This window comes from Mobula hypostoma, chromosome 15 (genome assembly GCF_963921235.1).
Source record: "Mobula hypostoma chromosome 15, sMobHyp1.1, whole genome shotgun sequence".
In the NCBI taxonomy this organism is placed as follows: Eukaryota; Metazoa; Chordata; class Chondrichthyes; order Myliobatiformes; family Myliobatidae; genus Mobula; species Mobula hypostoma.
This window is the reverse complement of record NC_086111.1, coordinates 72149087-72166905: the sequence shown is the minus strand read 5'-3', so window position 1 is coordinate 72166905 and position 17819 is coordinate 72149087. Positions and strand designations below refer to the sequence as shown.

Genomic DNA, 17819 nt, shown 5'->3' with positions numbered 1-17819 from the left:
GTTGTTAATGCAAACGACACATTCCACTGTATGTCTCAAGTTACAGATGATAAATAAATCTGAATCTGAATTTGAATAGGAATACTTAATTTCACATATTTCCCCCACCATTCGAACCAATCCACACCAATGTCAATCACATTTTCTGCGCTGTTGTGTGCATGAATGATGGAATAAACAAAGAACTAGGGCAATGTTATCACTGTGCTTTTTATAGAAACCGAGCAAGCTAAAGAAATCAGAATCAGAAACAATCAGATGAGAAAATCTGCAGAAGCAACACGCACAAAATCTGGAGGAACTCAGCAGGCCAGCATCTGTGAAAACGAGTACAGTCGATGTTTCAGGCTGTCACGATGAAGGCTTTCGGCCTGAAACACTGACTGTTTACTCTTCTCCACAGATGATGACTGGCCTGCTGAGTTCCTCCAGCGTTTTGTGCGTGTTGCTCAGAAACAATCAAGTTTATTATCACTGACATAAGTTGTGAAGTTTGTTGTTTTGAAGCAGCAGTATAGTGCAATACCAAAAATATGCTATAAATTACAAAAACAAATACTAAATAAATCACACACATACACGACTGTGAAAAAGTCATAGGCACATATATGTCTATATGAATGGGAAATTCTACAAAAGATAGTGGATTCAGCCCAATACATCATGGGTGAAGCCCTCCCAACCATGGAGCACATCTACATGAAACGCTGTCATAGGGAAGCAGCATCCATCATCAGAGATCCCCACCACCCAGGTTTTGCTCTCTTCTCACTGCTGCCATCAGATAGAAGGTACAAGAGCCTTAGGACTCACACCACCAGGTTCAAGAACAATTACTACCCCTCAACCATCAGGCTCTCAAACAAAGGGGATAACTACACTCACTTGCCTATCCATTGAGATGTTTCCACAACCAGTGATCTCACTTTAAGGACCCTTTATCTCATGTTCTTATTATTTATTGCTATTTATTTATGTTTTCATTTGCATAGTTTGTTGTTTTCTGCAATCTGGTTGATCGTTCATTGATCCTGTTATAGATACCATTCTGTGGGTTTCTGAGTACGCCCACAGGAAAATGAACCTCGGGGTTGTATCAGGTGACATATATGTACCCCAATAATAAAATTTACTTTGAACTTTGATTTCTGATGTCAACTTTTCAAAGTGGGAAAACTGGTCAGTTACTTGCTTGTCCCTGTGAGATACAAATCCAGTAAAGGTAGCAGGTACAGTTACATGTTAAAATTCAGCTTCAGCGTTTCAGTGGCAGAGACCGCAATGTTGTTTCTGTTATGGTGTTGCCTCCAGCAGTCGTAAAGTACACTGCAGATGATATTACCCCCGGACAAATGGCATCTTCTGAAGTACACATTATAGCATTTCGTTTTTAAAAAAGCAAATTAATTTTCGATCCAAAAATAGGATAGCTTTTTGCTCCGTGGTGCCTCTGCACATCTGTTTGGACCTTGGCAATAATTCACAAATCATTGACTTCAAATATACATAATTGGCTACAAAGTCGCTTGGAACATCCTGGGGTTGTATAATGTACTTTATTATAGACATTTGTTCTTTGTTTCTTTGAATGTACAACTAAGACTAGGCATGTGAGAATTAAATGAATTTGTTAAAACTCCTGATTTTGACACTCGATTGTGGGGTGAATCTGACTACGAGCTACATACTATATATTATAAAAAATGTTACTGTATAATATTTATTTAATAAAATTTATAAATTGTTTTATCCTTGGTCCAGGAAGAGGAAAGCCAGAGCAAATCTTTGTACAACTGTCCACCAGCTGATTTTCCATCTTATCTCAGAGAAACTGCTCGATGTTCAGAGTTTCTATATAACTTAGCTTCATCAGTGAGAACAAAAACTTGGGGGCTGAACTAACAAGATTACAAACACCTCTTCCTTCTATTTCTGGTTCAGCTGCTTTTAATATTACAGATCAGTCTGTGTGGACTTGTGGTCAAGTGTGTTTGCTCACGACTTTGCTGTCTTTTTGCACTACTTATTTATTTTTTTTTATTTCTTATTTTAACTTATGGTAGATTCTATATATTGCACTGTATTGCTGCCGCAAAACAGCAAATGTCAGGACATACGTCAGTGACAATAAAGCTGATCCTGATTCAAACTGCCCCAGGTACCGAGTGATGGGATGGGAAATGGAGGTGTGTGCGTGTGTGTAAGAGAAGAGAGAGAGAGTAACAGAGGGAAAGAGACAGAGACAGACAGAAAGAGGGAAAGAGACAGAGACAGAGAGAGAGACAGACAGACACAGACAGACGGAGAAAGACTGAGAGGGACAGAGACAGAGAGAGACAGAAAAAGACAGAGAGACAGTGACAGAGAGAGAGAGACAGAAACAGAGCAAGAGACAGAGACAGATAAAGCGAGTATAGGAGAGAGACAGATGGACAGAGAGACAGAGAGGAGGAAGGCAAAGAAGGGGGCTGGAAGCAAATGGTGTAGGAGTGGGGTTCAGAAGAGAATGAGTCTGAGACTGGGGAAGAGGATGGATGAGGAGAAGCGAAAAACAGAGGTAAAACCAAACTCTGTTAGACCAACCCATATTTTCTCCAGAACAGGCAATGGGCAGACTGCAGGTATTCCTGCCAACACTAACCTTACAGCATAGTGCAGGAGGAAAGTGTCACAAAAATCTATTCCTGGGGGAGTTGAGAGGAGAAGGGGTTAATCACAGTATCACACTAGGCATTCTTAAATGAAAACACACAAGCACACAACCCGATGGAGCTCAGAAGAAGCTGCTGAGAAATGTTAAAAAACATTAGTAATTAAAGAAGGGAAAGACAGAGGAAATGATATTTTAAAAAATGGCCCAAGTCAGGAATCTAAATCACCATGACCAAACACAGAGGGTCAAACCCCCAAGCACTTTCTGCTTCCCAATGCGTGCCTCACGTTTCCAGCAAAAATCCAAGTTAATCTGACAATATCGTGTAAATTTCCTTTAATGTATTAACCTCTAAATGTGGATGAGGACCAACTGCCCATACCAACAAAAATACATTTCTTTCCTGTTATGTTATCTCTGAAAATACACAGGCACACACCCCCCCACGTGCACGCGCATAGGTAATTTCTTTAGACGTTCAATATAGTGCTTAGTTTCAATACATAGAGCTTTTGTACTTTCAGAACTAGCTAGAGGATATTTAATGTAATAATTAATTCTGTGTTTCATTTGCCAAGATTCAAGCTATGTAAACAAAGCACCTTCAATTACATAAATCCGGCGCCAGTTATTTACAATCACTGTACAATATATCAGGACCTCAGAAACTAATGTTGTTTAATGTACATAAACATGACTTTTATATGTATATTCGATAGAATCGTTGAAATGTCAGTACATTGTTCTGTCCCTGTGTTAGAACAGGGTCTACACTGTACTTCATTCGTTGTAATGAACTTGGTGTTGCCTTCAACAGGGTTTTATAAATCATGTCTTTATTTCTGATGCCAGATTGAAATTGGAGCTATCTAGTCTGACCCAATTTCAATCCGTACTTTAATATTTCTTTTTGTTAACTGTTTATTTAATTTCCTATGAAATTATGTAATTGGCCCTGCCTTAATAGCCATTTTATTTATTTAGAGACACAGCACAGCCCCATGAGCCAGCACTGCCCAATTACGCCCATGGACCAATTAACCTACTAACCCGTATGTCCTTGAAATGCAGGAGGAAACCAGAGCATTCGGAGAAATCCCCACGCAGTCATGAGGAGAACATACAAACGCCTAACAGACAGCAGCGTCACTGGTGCTGTAATAGCATTATGATAACCACTATACTACCGAGCCCTGCATTCCTCATATAAACAGCCTTTCCATGAAAAATTCCTTTGGTCTGCTGACGTTCTTTCTCCCTAAGCATCCCCTCTATTCTCATGCATTAAAAGAGATAATTTAATCAAAACCGGATAGAACAATCCTGAACAATAAGTGTAAAGAAACTTTAAGCCAAAGGACCTGTTGAAAATGAGCAGCTCGCTTTCTGGGAAATAGCAGTTTTCATCATACTCCTTACAAATTATCCACACGATCATTATTTTGCCATTTAATTATTAACTAAAAACATTCCTTAAAAAAATATGAAAAAAAATTGTTTTTAAAAAAATTAACATTTGAAAGTGGATTTCTCAAGAACCAAGTATATGATCAAAACTTCAGGACATAAACACAAAGTTATGAAATAATATTAATATTAGATGCTGCCTGACCTGCTGGGTTCCTCCAGCATTTTGTGTGCGTTGCTAATAATATTAACACACTGACTGGCATTTTTCCTGCAATCTACACCTCTTAAAACACATTAATTATGCATTCATCTCGTGGCTGTTCACTGGATCTATCTACGTGAAAAATGACAGCTGTATTTATCTACATAATAGACAATGTACTTTGAAATTAACTAAAATTGCTTTTGAACTGTTTGCAGCACAATATGCTGGTTTATGGACACATGTCCTTGCTGTCAGATTAAATCTAAATATCTTAGGCACATCTACACTGAAAGGAATGTATTGATGGTAAGTAAAATTAAATCATTTACATGAATTCCAAGAAGTAGCTCTTCATGTGTAAAAAGTGAAAATGAGACATTCATATAAAGAAAAATAGATGTGCTTTAAAGTTACAAATTTCAGTCAGTAACCTCCTTCGTAGATTGTGTTCTACAAAGTGGAACCAAAAAGGATCTAGGACAAAAAGAGTTATCGGATCCTCTAGATTTTGCTGTGTTTAACTGTAATTCACATTTTCTATTGCTCTGAATCAGGTTTAATATCACTGGCATGTCATGAAATTTGTTGTTTTGCAGCAGCTGTACATCGCAATACATAGTAATAAAAAACTATAAATTGCAATAAATATGTATATATACACACATAGTTTTTATTACTATACACACACACACACACACACACACACACGTATACGTATAAGAGAGAACAAACAAAAAAAAAAGAAAAATTACTGAGGCAGTGCACATGCATTCATTTTCCATTCAGAAATCTGATGGCAGAGAGGAAGAAGCTATCTGTAAAACGTTGAGTTTGTGTCGTTAGGTTCCTGTACCACCTCCCTGATGGTAACAATGAGAAGATGGCTTGTGCTGGTGATGGGGGTCCTTAATGACAGATGTTGCCTTTTGAAGCTTGCTGCCATAGCAATCACCTGTGTAAATAAATGTACTTAGATAGTCGAGTGAGTTTTCTTCATTGAATTCTTTTAAGAAATCTTAAAAGAATCTGGTTGGAAATGTTACAATTGAGTTTGGAATGTTAAGAATGAGCTTCACTAAATCTGCCTGTTGAAATACAGACAGAAAATTGATATTTACAAACGTTAATTACAGCAAATATTTAAAGATAATGCAAAATTCAAAATACACATGCTACAGATTAATGCACTGAGACAGCCCCTTTACATTCGCTTCCCTCTAACCATTTTTCTGAGAAGCTGTTTGAAAGTGACAGTAAATTAACTGATGCACATAACATGATCAATGCATCCAAATAGATATGTATCCGTCAGAAAATTAATTTTACGTGTAGTGGGGAAAAGAATTTGAAACATTTTTTGGAGCTTCTGGTTTCAACAAAATTAACACAAATTCCACGCATTAAATTTTTCATGTGGAGCCTACAATATTGCTTGAATTTATGTTCAGGACTCATACCAGACACCACAAATTTTTGCTCCACGCTTGGTTGCCAACTCTAATTTTCATAAAGTAATTAGAAACAGGAAATAAAACTAGAATTCCAAGTGCAGTTTTAATACCAAAAAAAGATCCAGAAATACTGATTTTAAATCCCATCATTTCAATTAGAAAACTAAGCGCTAATTTATATACATTAAAAAAAAGGAAATGCCAATTTTAAATCTTGTCATTTCCATTCAAAATACTGTATAAAGGCTTGTTAATTTTTAGGGGAGAGACTGGATGTCTTTTTATTTAAAGGAATATAAAAATATAATTGCATGCCCCAATGAACTATTCAGACTGCACTTTAGGGATGACTCAAAGAAAGCACTGAAGCAGAGTGCCCAGACTCTTCACATTACACCCTTGTACTTAAACAAAATATACCTTATTTTACATTTTTTTAAATTACTTATTTTTTTAATTTTAAGTTTCACACATGTTTTTCTCCCTTTCAAGAATATTTTTCTTATTCTTTCATTTAAAATATCACACATATTTCTTGTTGCTTGAAAAACAGTGCTGGAAATCCTCTTATAAATTAAAAAAACATGCACCTTTTACAGGGTAATACACAATGAAGAGTAAGCGTATAAGAATGTTACTGAATAAGAAAAAGCAGGAACTACGCAAGTTGTTACACAAATGAGTGGTACAGAAACTGTGTCTTCAGCCTAGCTTTTGTACATAGTTTATAGGTTATTTGTCAGTCTTTAGCGATGCCTCGAGAAGGCGGCACCCTTCATTAGGGAACCCCATCACCCAGGACATACCCTCTTCTCACTGTTACCATCAGGAAGGAGGTACAGAAGCCTGAAGAGACACACTCAATGATTCAAGAACAGCTTCTTCCCCTCTGCCATCCGATTTCTGAATGGACATTGAACCCATAAACACAACCTCAATACTTTTTTTTCCATTTTTATTTTTGCACTACTTACTTAATTTAACGGACTTTGTGTGTGTATTCTAACTTATGTGTAATTTTTCATAAATTCCATGGTATATCGTAGACACAAGAAAGTCTGCAGATGCTGGAAATCCAAAGGTTTCTTTGTTTTTTTCTCTTTTGGTATTTTTTTATTTTCCTATGAATGACTGTAAGCAAATGAATTTTTCATGTAGTATATAGTAACATAAATGTACTTTGATATTAAATTTACTTTGAACTTTGGACATTTAGGTAGCCCATACTGGTACTTATATTCCACACATTGCTCCTCCCATTTGATTCAATTAACCATATCCAATCCCTCCTGATGCTGGGTTAAATGCAGGAATACAGAACACCTTAATTATTCCACGTGGCACCGCGCTCCATATTTTAACCACATTCCGGATAAGGGAACTTCAATTTCTTCTTTCATTTATTAACCATTAGTGACTATTTTGTACTTATGGCCCATAGTTTTCGAACTTCCCCATTGTATACATGGTGCACAGTTTTAAAGAAAAGATAAAGATTAGCTTTTTCTGTCAAATGTACAATACTGTGCAAAAGTCTCGGGCACATATAAATATATATATATAACTAGGGTGGCTAAGACTTTTGCACAGTACATATTTGTCAATATGGAGTGGAGTTTTATAAATCTGGCAGGAGTAAAGGATGTTGGCAATGCCGAGGGTGGAGTGCCGTGGCAGGTGTGTGAGACAGGTGGTGCAGGTGCAGACACACCCAGTCCTGAGACACTAGGCAAGGTCATTTGATTCCAAACAATTCGTTTATTGATTATTACAGAATATCTCTCTGGTGCTTCCCACTCCCTCCCCTATTCCTTCCCCTTTTCCCAAACGTGATTCTCCTCTCCCTGCCCGCCTTCCCACTCTCAGTCCAAAAGCAACCCAGATCAGAATCAGGTTTATCACCACTCAAATATATCATGAAATGTGTTTTTTTGCAACAGCAGTACAGTGCAATATATAAAATTACAACAGTACTGAGCAGAAAGCCTCAGGTACCCTCGGTATATACATATGCCAAAGACTTTTGCACATTACTGTACATCTAAACATACAGAGCAATGGCTTGATCACTGAGGATTGTGCTGGGGGCAGCCCACAAGCGTTGCCACAGTGCCGGTGCCTACATAGCATGTCCACAACTCATTAATCCTAATTGTATATCCTTGGAATGTGGGAGGAAACCCACGTGTTCACAGGGAGAATATACAAAATTCCTGACAGACAGCGGCAGGAATCAAACCCCAGTCTTACAGCTGGTGGTGTAAAGCGTTACATTAACCACCACGATACTCTGCCGGGATTGAGCTCCAAACTCTGAGCTATAATAGCGTCGCACTGCCCGCTCCACTAACTTTGGTACAGTAGACCACCTGAATCAGAATCAGGTTTAATATCATTGGGATATGTTGTGAAATACGGTTTTTGTCATAGCCGTGCAATGCAACACAATAACGCATATATATAAATTAAGATAATAGTCCAAAAATAGAGCAACAAATAGTGAGGTAGTTTTCTTGGGTTGGTTCATGGTCCACACGTAGAACTGTGATAGTGACCACATAATCATATATTTTTAAACTATAATGATTAAAACATCAGGGACAATTCCCTCTCCCCTTCAACACAGCAAAAATGTAATTTTTTACATTTATCCAGGAACAGAAAGGTCTCCGGTTTAACTTCTCCTCCAAGGGATAGGGAAATGTAATACAAAAAACGCTTGAGATTGTCTGCTCAAGATGAAGTATAATCTACTCCAAATTCCCTCCCATTTGAGTGGAGAGAAATCTGTGCTAATTAGGAACACAGGAACTTCTGCAGATGCTGGAAATCCAGAGCAATACGCACAAAATTCTGGAGGAACTCAGCAGGTCAAGCAGCATCTATTGTTGTTGTGTTCCTTTCCACGTCTTGTGGTGCATCAGGCGGCAACATTGCCATTTCTTTGTCTGTTTTTTACAAGGCCGAGTTGCTGGCTCGATGCTCAACGCAGCACAGATGGATAGCATTCAACAAGCCAGCCAGATTCGAACGCAGGACCATTCGCTTCGAAATCCAGTGTGGATGCCAGTACACCACCAGCCAGCAAAGGCAGCATCTATGGAACTGATTAAACAGTCGACGTTTCCGGCCCAGACCCTTCTTCAGGACTGATCAGGATCAGGATCTTACTTGACATGCTTCTCTCATGTGGTATTGGAAACCATTGAAGATTTGGATCAGGCAACTTTTAGTTAAATATATATTAGATTTGCATTTATTTCAGAGATACAGTGTGGAACAGGCACTTCAGGCCCTTCGAGCCGCACCACCAGTAATCCCCTATTTAACCCCAGCCGAATCTCGGGACAACTTACAATGACCAGTCAACCAGTACATCTTTGGACTGTGGGAGGAAACTGGAGCACCTGGGAGAAACACACACGGTCACAGGGAGAACATACAAACTCCTTTTGAAGGAACCCCTCTTAAAACCACCTCTGTAGCTTCCTTTTGTTTTTAAGAGCCATGTCAAATAGAGTAAGAAATTACTATAATCACCACCCAAAATATGCATTCTTTGTAGATAAGCAATTAAACAGTACATTGTTACATCAGATCTGTGTTCTCTGGTACCACTGACAATTATGGAGAGGTGGGCAGGCTAAATTTATACATTTAATATTTTAGTTCTGAATTACGCTGCAAGAGTAAAATGAAAGAGTAAATCAAAGTATAGATGGCAATAATGCAACAAAAACTGATTCCACAATCTACAGATTCACTTTCAATCCTCACAGAGGGATCAGAAGTGGAGGGAGTGAGCAATTTCAAGTTGCTGGGTGTCAAAATCTCTGAGGACCTAACCTGGACACAACATATTGATGCAGCTATAAAGGAGGCAAGACAGTGGCTGTATTTCATTAGGAGTTTGAGGAAATTTGGTTTGTTAACTAAAATAATCGAAAACTTCTACAAATGTACCATGGAGAGTATTTTGGCTAACTGCATCACTGTCTGGTGATGGGGGGTGGGGTGGCTAATGCACAAGATCAAAGTAAGTTGCAGAAACTTGTAAAATTAGTCAGCTTTATCATGGGTACCAGCCTCCATATTATCCAAGACATTTTCAAGGTGTGGTGCGTTAGGAAAGTGGCGTCCACTATTAAGGACCTCCACCTCCCAGGACATACTCTCTTCATACTGTTACCACTGGGAAGGAGCTACAGGAGCCTGAATGCACACAGTCAGAGAGTCAGGAACAGCTTCTTTCCCTCTGCCATCCGACTTCTAAATGGATATTAAACCTGTGAACACTACCTCACTACTTTTTTAGATTTCTGTAATTTTGCACTATATATTTAAACTTTTTAATACACACACACACACACACACACACATATATATAGTTAATGTAACTCAAATTTTTTCTCTACATTTATTTATCATGCATTTCATTGTACTGCTGCCATTAAGTTAACAAATTTCACGACATATGCCGGTGATATTAAATCTGATTCTGATTCTACAACTTTGGGGAGAAATGGATTAGCTTAAGTTTCAGGAAGAAATTGCAGCCAAGATGGCCAGAGTTATAATGCTCCTACATCACATTTCTTTTATGCTTTTTAAAATTTATTTAGAGATATTGTACAATGTGGAATAGGCCCTTTCTGTCCTTCGAGCTGCGCCACCCAGCAACCCCCGACTCTAACTTAATCACGGGACAATTTACAACAACCAATTAACCTGCTAACCGGTACATCTTTGGACTAGGGGAGGAAACTAGAGCACCCAGAGAAGACCCACACATTCCAGGGGGAGGACATACAGAGGGCACCGGGATTGAACTCCGAACTCCCGAGCTGTGATCTTATTGCACTACTGTGCTACCATGCCACTCAATCTCAGTATTATCTATTTACTTATTATTTTTATGCCGTTTGTCTTCTTTTGCATATTGGTTGTAAGCCTTTCTTTATGAGTAGCTTTTAATTGATTCTATGTACATGTATTTCAGTATTTTATTGTGAATGCCTGCAAGAAAATGAATCTCAGGGTAGTATATGATGATATATATAAAAGTTCAAAGTTCAATGTAAATGTACTATATTATATGATATGATTATTATCAAATTATGTCACCAAATACAACCCCAAGATTAATTTTCTTGCAGACATACTCAATAATTCCATAATAGAATAATAACCATAATAGAATCAATGAAAGACCACACCAACATGGACATTTAATGTGTGTAAAAAACAACAAACTGTGCAGATACAAAAAGAAAGAAATAATAAAAATAAATGAATAAGCAATAAATATCGAGAACATGAGGTTCCACAAAGTCAGTCCATAGGTTGTGGGAATATCTCAATGATGGGGCAGGTGAAGTTATCCCCTTTGGTTCAAGAGCCTGATGGTTGAGGGGTAATAACTGTTCCTGAACCTGATGGTGTGAGTCCTGAGGCTCCTGTACCTTCTTCCTGATGGCAGCAGTGAGAAGAGAGCATGACTTAGGTGGTGGAGGTCGCTGATGATGGATGCTGCTTTCCTGCGACAACGCTTCATACAGCTGTGCTCAATGGTGGGGAGGACTTTACTGGCTATATTCTGGGCCATCTCCCCTCCTTTTTGTAGGACTTTCCATTCAAGGGCATTGGTGTTTCCATACCAGGTTCTGATGCATATACGTACTTTGATGATAAATTTACTTTGAACTTTGAAAAACAAGATCATAACAGCACTCATTCATAGCAACATTAAACAACCTCTAAACAAAGACAAGGGGCATTGTGGTGAGAATCTTGATGAGGGCTGATCACAACTAAAACCTTCTGGCGATCAGACACCTGAGACAAGATTAAGCCAAACAGAAGCAACACTGAAAGGTCATCCAAGCTAATACAAATGTATTCTTGCAGGAATCTCAGCAAGGACTATAAAAAGTCTATTCAGCACTAAACATGGCAGAGGTGGCTGAGGACAAGGACAGAAAGCCATGGAATTTACACTGGGAATAAATTAGTAGGGCTTTAAATAGAAATGCTTTTAAAAAATGTTAAAAATTCTTTTCTGTTGGATGGCTTGTAGGCTGAGCATTGGACTAGGCAATGTTAAGACAAGGCTAAATGTCAATTCGAAGTCACTCCGATATATTGCACTTGACATGCAGCACAGTGTGGCTATAACGAATTTTTTCTGCCCACTTTAATACTCCTCATACACACACTACTTAAAGTATTCATGTGATCAAGTCAAGCAGTACATAGAAAACAAAAAGGTCAAGTTCAGAGACCCTGGGTGCCAATACTTTGCAAGTATTGCAGATGTTATTTTTCTTTATATTCACTTTTTATAATGCTGTTTACATTGTAAATAACTTAGTATTTATTTATTTATGCATATTTATAAGGGGTATAGATAGGTTAAATGCAAGCAGGCTTTTTCCACTGAGGTTGGGTGGGATAACTAGAGGTCATGGGTTAAGGGTGAAAAGTGAAAAGTTTAAGGGGAACATGAGGGTAAATTTCTTCACTCAGAAGGTGGAACAAGCTGCCAGTGCAAGTGGAACATGCAAGCTTGATTTCAACGTTTAAGAGCGGTTTGGATAGGTACGTGGATGGTAGGGGTATGTAGGGGTATGGAGGGCTATGGTCCAGGTGCAGGTCAATGGGAGTAGGCAGTTTAAATGTTTTGACATGGACTAGATGGGCCAAATGGCCTGTTTCTGTGCTGTACTTTTCTATGACTCTATTTTATTCCATATCCATACTTTATCCACTCATTTTATTAGCTTTTATTTACTTACATATAATTATTTTTAAGTAATTCCTTTCTTTATAATTGTTGAATGTTATTGATTTTTGGTACATATTATTTCGTGGCTGTTTGTGGGGAAGACAAATCTCAGGGTCATATACTGTATGTATACTTTGAATCTTGAATCTTTGACCAACACACCACAGCAAATCCCTAATACGTGTAAATGCACAAAGCAAATGAGTTTGATCCTTGGTCCTTCATGTCTCTTCATGAAGCATCAAGGATCAATTTTATTTGCCATTAACTGTCCCCTGAACTAGAATTTCTAAAAGTTTTTTTTAATCATAATGCCTTCTAAATATCAAAGACAGTTAAGAATTACTACTTTGAACTCAGTTAAAGTTATCAAATTTAAATCTTTTTTTTAATGATTCTACGATTTTTTTAAGTACATTAGGGCAAAAATTATGTCGGAAACATTTGGAAGTATTTTACTCCCCAACTTCCCTTTCATTAATGTTTTGGAATAACATCACACGTTTAACATATGCAATTCACTGGCTGTTCACCTCTCCTCCCCTCCCCCATACCTTGTAACTTTGCTGTTCCTGAACAGAGCTCACATAGAGAAAAGTTTCAAAGATTAAAGGGAAGGGTATTGACTGCTGCCTTCCTCAAGAAAAAAAAGTCAGTTTTTAATAACATTAAACATGACTGCTCATGACTATGATCATTGTTCTGGTGACTGGTTTACATACAGACAGGACAGATCAACAACAGGGTCGACCCGCGTCAAAAATGAATCGAAGAGAAAACGTGCAGACTGCTTCTTCCTACAGACAATGCGGTCAGGTACAGTATGGAGAAACGGCAGCTTCTGTCCTTTACGAAAGGTACTGCGCCAACAAGGACGGAGCCAGGGGCTTCACTCTCGCGCATCTTTAAAACTTGTCTTTTTAAAAATTTCAAACCTACCCCAAAGCCTTTTTAAAAAAACGCAAATCAAGACACTGTCAGCCGTAGAGCTGCGTAAACCTTCCTCTTCAGTGCCACGTCACGACAGAGGTTAACTAAGCTTTTCATTAAGCGTGAGAAGTCCCTGGTTTCTACTCGTTATTACACTCATTCGGCAGACTAGAGTAACAACCGTGTGCCCTAGATCAAAACACATTTACACCTCAGCCGAAGAGGGTTTGCATTCGATTTTGCTGCGCCTCAGACTGGGAGCCTCCCGTGTTGACAGTTTCGTGCAAGTTTAAGGTGCAATGCTCGATTATAATTCACACACACACCATCCACAAGGCCACCGACTTAAGGAAAGATATGTCACTTGCACAAATACACACACAGAGCCGGGATTCTCAAACACAGCACCTGTGGGCCTCAGGTGAAGGAAGCACCACCCCACACTCACACTCACCCCACCCCCAATCGTCTCTTTACAAAGGCCATTAAATAAATGAATTTCAAGTGAACAGCCCCTAAGCGCCCCAAGAATTTATTTCTTGCAACACACATAAAATGCTGAAGGACTGCTGCCCGAAACATCGACTGTCCTCTTTTCCATCGATGCTGCCTGGCCTGCTGAGTTCCTCCAGCATTTTATGTGTGTTGCTTGGACTTCCAGCATCTGCGAATTTTCTGTTGTTTGTTTCTTGCACTCAGCAAAGCGGTGAGGAGAATTTGAGGGAGAAGAATGGGGGTCGGGGAGAGAAATGGGGTGAAAAGGAGAGGGAAGAGAAATGGCGCGAAAGAAGGGGAATGGGAGGGAAATAGGGAGGGGTAGGCGAATGAGGCAAAGGAATGGTGAGGTGGGGGGATCAATCTCTGAGGAAATATCTCAGGTTAAGGCATCCAGCGCCGAGAGAGAACGGGTCTTGCGGCGGCATAGCCCGTAGGTAATTGGGTGTCATACCCGCACCCTACCTGTGTAGTAAAATATGGCTCACGTTAGTCTTTCATTTTACTACTAGCTCTTAAATGCTTTTAAGATCATCTTTCTGGGGGGGGGGGTGGGATTGGGAGATTTATTTCTAAGGCCCCTACGTCTGGCAGTCAACTTTGAAAGAACTGAGCGTAAACCAAGATTGCAAATAGTATTGCGCTAAAGAGCGGGATTTGAAAACTCGTCAGTTATCAGAAAAAAAATCTTTATTCTTGTATACAGAGAATTCTCCGCAATCATCCCGCGATGATTTGTGTCCCCTGTCCGTTTTATTCCTCGCCGACACTAATGAAATAGTGCGAAGTAAACGCGAGGATGGAAGATGCACTTGACGGCTGATGAAACGTGACAATGTATGGTGACACATACTTTGATAATAAAGATATTTTGAACTTTGGTCACATTTCTTCTGACTTGTAATTGGACTTCAGGCTGTCCGGAGAAGCGTTCGAAAGGAACGTGATAAAATTAAAATAAATGGCTTTCATACAGGTAACAACCTAAAACTCAGCTGTGTCTTTCTCAATGGCCATCAAATACAGAATCAGATTTAATATTTGTTTTTGTCTCTGCGGCAACAGTACAACGCATTACATATTAGGAAAAAATAAGATTACAGTAAGTATACATATATTAAATAGTTAAACTAACTAAGTAGTGCAAAAATAGAAATAAAAAAGTGAGATAGTGTTCATGGGTTTAATGTCTATCGAATGGCAGAGGGGAAGAAGCTATTCCTGAATCGTTGAGTGTGCCTTCAGGCCCCTGTATCTCCTTCCTGATGGTAGCAATGAGAAGAGGGCATGTTCAGGGTGATGGGGGTCCTTAATGATGGATGCTGCCTTCCTCAGGCATCGCTCCTTGAAGGTGTCCCGGATACTCGCCTGCAGAGCTGCACCGTTTACACTTGCACTGGCGGCCTCTTCCCATCGGGAAAGCGGGTACAGGAGCCTGAATATACACACTCAATTGTTCAGAAAGAGTTTCTTCCTCTTCGCCATCAGATTATCTGAACGGCCCATGAAAACGACCCCGTTAATCCTTTTTTTTTGCACTATTTATTTATTTTTGTAATTTACGGTTATTTATATCTTTACCCTGGACTGCTGCCGCAAAACAACAAATTTCACATCATTAAGTCAATAAATCTAATTCTATTATAAACACAAGGGATTCTGCAGATGCTGGAAATCCAGAGCAACCCACACAAAATGCTGGGGGAACTCAGCAGGTCAGACAGCATCTGCGAAGAGGAAAAAAGAGTTGGCGTTTCGGGTCAAGACGCTTCGACAGAACTGGAATGGAAAGGGGGGGGGCAGAAAGGGCTCTGATTCTATTAATCCTCAGTCCCACTCAGTAGCTACACTAATACTACAGTCGTCGACATTTATTCAGGAGGAAAACAAAAGCCAGGTGGATTTTTTTCGACAGCGGTTTCCGCTTAAAATCTCAACACAAATAATTACTTTAAGTGCTTATGACTGGCTCCTGAGGCTGGGGAAAGGGTCTGAGCTCATCACCGAACGCACTGACCCGGTTTAATGCCCAGTGTCGATTACAGATCGTTAACTCAAAGCTGACCTCAATCAAAACATTTAATTCAAAATAATTTTACCTCGATAGAGACTGCGTTTTTGTTTTGGTTCGAGCGTAGGCTTAAACTCAGACCCATCAGTTAATGAATTAAAATACTACGTCCTATCTGACTGTCAGATTGTTAAACAACTCACACTTATTTGACTAAATTCGCGGTGCGGGTTCAAAGTAATTCGACGCCACTTCACTGGTAAATTCAATATTCAAGATTGTTTAATGTCATTTCCAGCACACAAGTGTAAAGGAGAACGAAATAATTGTTACTCCGATGCAGCACAAAAATACTAAGGTAAAGAACACAATAAAACATAATTTTTAAAAACACCATGCGTAACATATCTTATATACATCAGAATGATAGCTTGGTCTCCACTCGGTTTTCTGCGCGGAACCGTCGCATTTACAGCAATACCCAGTTAATCAGTTGGTACATACAGCTCCGAACTAGGCTAAACTCGACAATTTCCTCTTCAATTATCAACCCTTTCAGTCCTCTGCTGGGGAAACTAGCCTTGACCCTCCAGTAATCGCTGCCACGATCGATCAACTCTAACCTTACGAAACAAGCAGTCGGCCCGAGCCGTGATTCGGGCTTTCTTTAATCAACTAAGCGAAGTCTTAGCAAGGCGCGCAGAAGTCTTTTGTTTTTATTCGGATGAGGGAGGGAGTGCTCTGACCTGCTCTCCGAGCTAGTTTCAATTCTCGCCGCTAAATGTGGTAAAATTAACAAGGGTTGGAAATAAAATGCGAAGGGGGGGAGAGTGCGGTAAAACTCAGTTTATTTTTGTATTTCTCCCGTTAGGTCGAAAGCCTGGGATGTTTGGATTGGAAGACAGAAGCCGCAGCCGAGCAGCGTTACCCGCGTAATATTTCTCAATGCAAGCGCGCACGAGAATTATTAAACATTGTTTTTCAAAGGAACAAATCGAAATACTTAAGGATTAACACCAAAAAAGTTGAAAAATTAAAACATATATAGGAAATGGAGGCAGCGCTAAAATAAAAACAGACCGTTTAAAATTCGAGGTTAAGTTTCAAGATTGTTTAATGTTATTTCCAGTACTCAAGTGTAAAGGAGAACGAAATAATTGTTACTCCGGATCCGATGCAGCACAAAAAACATAATAAGATTTTTTAAAATGACACTATAAATACGTAAGATGGTTTGTATAAATATATAGATAAAGTATGTATATTAATTATATTGTATACATATAGATTGATTGTATGTCCATAAAGTGGTACTAGGCACAGGAGAACTGTACACACGGTGAATGGCAGGAAATGATAAAGTAGTGATGGTAAAATAATGATTTAAATACCGCGGATACTTTAATTTGAATATTTTTTGATATACAGTAAGTTTAAAATTCAAAGCCGGTGTGATCGGTCTTCTAACGAGTTACTGACACTGCCTCCTATTATTGGCGCAGTGTTACGGTTTTGTATTAAAATTAAATATATCCCGGAGAAAATGCAGATTTGTGGATTGGAGGTATTTAAAGTTCAAAGAAAATCGATTATCAAATACATTTATGTCACCATATGCAACCTCGAGGCTCGTTTTCTTGTAGGCATTCACAGTAAATAAAAGAAACGCAACAGGATCGAAATAAGCTGAGAGTTGTAAACTCAGCCGGCTCCAACCTGGGCACTCGCCTCCTCAGCATCCAGGACATCCTCAAGGAGCGACGCCTCAAAAGGGCGGCGACAATTATTAAGGGCCCCCATCACTCAGGATATGCCCTCTTCTTATCGCTACTATCAGGGAGGAGGTACAGGAACCTGAAGGCACACGCTCAACGGTTCAG

At 39.2% G+C, this 17819-nt stretch overlaps 1 protein-coding gene across 2 annotated transcripts in view; it reads right to left on the bottom strand.

Moving 5' to 3' along the window:
* eefsec (eukaryotic elongation factor, selenocysteine-tRNA-specific) overlaps nucleotides 1-17819 on the bottom strand; it is a 496741-nt gene that overhangs the window by 407772 nt on the left and 71150 nt on the right. The gene's annotated exons all lie outside the window — the stretch shown is intronic.